Here is a 3,658-nt window from a genome sequence, read left to right as displayed (position 1 = left end):
CCATATCCGCCCAGAGGTGTATTAAATCCTTAATTACTACTCAAATTTATTTTGTAGTAATCCTCACATAATCTCAATGAATACAGGAACCAATCCCCGTCTACATAGCATAGCAAAACTACAAATACCATGATCTTCAATGACGAGGGGATATAGCTTAATAGCATAGCAATGATAATATTCCTATACATGCATAATTTTCATAGGGTGATATAATACTACATGCATAGAAAAAAATAATAGGTAAAGGATGATCAACATGTAACTTGCCTTGATTCTGATTCAGAAAGTCACACTCCTGACAATAGTTTGCGTCGCACTCCGCACAATCTACACGTTGCAAACAATCACACCAATCAATCACCACAATCACATAACACCAAATAAGATCATCGGCAATAAAACAACTTGTTTAAAACCAAAGCATAAATAGCATGGCAGCAGGTATAAAATCATCTACATGCTGATACGATGACAACGCAAAAAGAATCAACTAAACCGGATGAACGGTTTGCAAAATATGGCCTCCGGTAGGTTTAAAATAATCTGTTTTAACAAAAAAATTAATTTTTGTAAAACTGAAAACCACTGGTTCTAACATGTTCTACTCATCAATACGAGATCACAGGAAAAAGAATTTCCTAAATCGGAGTTACGAGTAAAAAGATAAACGCGTTTCAAAATTATACCGAGAATCTGACAGAGCTAAAAACAGATTAAAATAGATTGAAATTCGTCCTGAAGCTGTTCATCAGGACTTGATGAATCGCTCGTGCGGGCGTTCTCACCACGAACAGCGGGGAAAAACGGAACCGTCTCGGTGTGGTGCCTCTGATGGTGCTTCTCCGGTGGCGGTCGGACAAACTCCGGTGACGTACGCAAACTCCGGTGAACGGCTTCGCGAACTCCGGTGGATGGTGAGGTGCTCCGGCGATGGCGGCTCCGGCGTCGGCGCGGTGAGGGGCGGCTCCTCTGCGATCTAGGCGAGATGGGGTGACAGGAGAGAATCGGGACAGGGGAGATCGGGCTCCTGGACTTTATCGCGAGAAGAAGTCATGCGAGGAGGAGTCCACCTCGGTCTCGGGCGAAGGGAGAAACCGGCTCGGGGTCGAAGTCCTGGCGCTGGGGTTATGGAGGCTGCCCTCGGTCGCTGGGTCTCCTGGCCGCTGGCCTCGCTGGGTGCTGCTGTGGGTCCTGGGACTCGGTCTCTCGAGCAAGCTCGTGTGCAAAGCTGGCTACCTGGGCAACTAACGAGCCTGGGGCTCATGGGGCAAGAGCCTGGAGCGATGGCTCCTGCCAGCTGGGTTGTGGCACGCTGGGGCAATGCGAGCCTGGGGCTGGGCACTAGCTCGGTGCTGGTGGTGCGGTCCGGCCTGGCCTGGCCAGCTGGGCCGGTTAGTACAGTTTTTTTTAAAGTAAAAAAAATAGAAAAAAAATAAAAAGTATTAAAAATAATATATATATATATATATATTTTCTTTAAAGAAAAACAAACAAAGAAAAAGAAAATAATAGCGATAATATACGTATACAAAAAAATACATACATATGTATATTAAAACCAAACGCATATAGTAATATATATATATAGGTATATATAGATACATATATTAAAATCTAATATAGATATATATATATATATAAATATAAAATAAATATCCTAATAAATACTAAAGGAAACCTAGTTCCACCTAATGCAAACTTTGAAAAAATAGCTTTAATGCAATAGACCACGGAAAAGCATTTGAAAAACTCAAATAAAATAATTTCGGGCATTATAAAAATTTGCGAAACCAAAACGAATACTCCAAATGATATTCAAAACGTTATGCACTTTAATTCGACAAGGGAGAAGTCATATTATCTCTACTCAAATAAATTGCCCGAAGTTGCAAAATGAATAAAATTTTCAGAAGAACAAATAATGCATAAAAATATGAGATGCATATGAATGATCTATTAACATCCAAATTTAGGAAAATTGGGATTTAACACCAAACCATGAAGGAAGCAATATATAAAGAAGCTACATGAGATTCTAAGCAAGATTCATACATGACACGTTCCAAAGAGAGCAACGGTTCAACAATTAGAAGCAAAACAAGAAATAGGTACAATCTGCCAAAAACAGCATCATGGCATTTTCTACACCCCGAAACAACAAGCTACATAACTCTAAAATGCTCAAACAAGACATGTGGTAGTATTGGGCAAGATGCAAAACAACATCCTGCTAAATACAACTAGCATGGAAGCATGGATCACTAGTAACTGAGCGCACAAAATGGCAAGTTGCACACAGTTTCAGACTTGGTGAAAATAACAGTTTTGACAGTGCAATTTTCAACCAGATGGCATATTGGCATAAGTAAAACTACATTCTACAAGGCATGGAATGCCATGAAAATTAACAACATGATAGAGAATCTTAAGCACTACAAATAACTCCATTGCACCAACCCCATATGGGCTGTAGATCACTATCAGACCACATGGCAATACAACAACAAAATATTACAATTTCAGACTTAGAAATATTTCAGCATCTCAAGTCAGCACTATTTTCTAGCATGTTGGCAACAAGAAAAGAAGACCTAAACATGGATTTCTATATCAACCAAAATTTCCTGGGGCTAGCATACATGTCCAAGAGCATATCTCATGTTGACAAGTAATTCATATCATGCACGAATAAATCACACAAAATAAACAAAAGGGCAACATGGCAAAATATCATGCACGCTAACTTGCTCAAAAGAAAAATTAAATGCATAGTTAAATCCTATGGATTTTCTACCCCGAAAACATATATAACATGTGGGGTTACAAATAAAACTAATGCCACCACATATATGCGAGAATATGACATAAACCCGTCTTAGCAAACTATTTATGCCTCCTACATGAAAATAACAAGACAAATATTTCTAATATGCATGGCAAGGGTTGCAACCAACATGAACATTTTACATACATGGTTTGAGCAATTTGGATGCACGCTTAAATAGCTATAGAATAAAACACCTTAATATAACTGCATACAAATCTACGCAAACAAGAGGTCAAACAGTTTTAAATATGCATGCAAGTTGGAAAATATTAATCTACACGAAATTCTACACCTTTTACATACATAAATTAATTTGATCTGACACATGGTTTAAAAGATACGGGCATTTTAATATCATGCAATTTTCTCAAATCCCTTGTAATTAGCTAAAAACGCAGAACAAAAAATAATAATGCATGGACCTAATCTGAGGGCAAAGGGGCTAACATCACACGAGCGCAACACTCTAAGAAGCGCACACGGGCGCTGGATAGGGAAGGCGCTCACCTGCGTGCCACTTGGGCTGGAGCTGGTTGGCACAGGGCTTGCTGGGCCTCGGCAAAGGGAGGCGCCCACAGGGTGAGTGGACGGGGATGCTGGCGTTGGTATGCTGTAGCTGGGCCATAGGAGAGTTGGGCCTTGCGCGGGAGCCGGTCACTAGGCCCAGGAGGTGGCGAGGCCCGAGGCGGCCAATGCACGCACAGTCTGGGCGTCTCCCTCCTCCCGCATACGAGAGGAGGTGGCGGCGCCACAGCTTACTCCGGCGATGTGGGGGATGGGGATCGACGGGGGCCGGCCGGATCTGGACGGGTCCAGTCACAGGAGTGC

The sequence above is a fragment of the Hordeum vulgare genome, chromosome 3H (genome assembly GCF_904849725.1).
Source record: "Hordeum vulgare subsp. vulgare chromosome 3H, MorexV3_pseudomolecules_assembly, whole genome shotgun sequence".
Lineage (NCBI taxonomy): Eukaryota > Viridiplantae > Streptophyta > Magnoliopsida > Poales > Poaceae > Hordeum > Hordeum vulgare.
The sequence above is the reverse complement of the archived record's forward strand: the minus strand, read 5'-3'. Positions refer to the sequence as shown.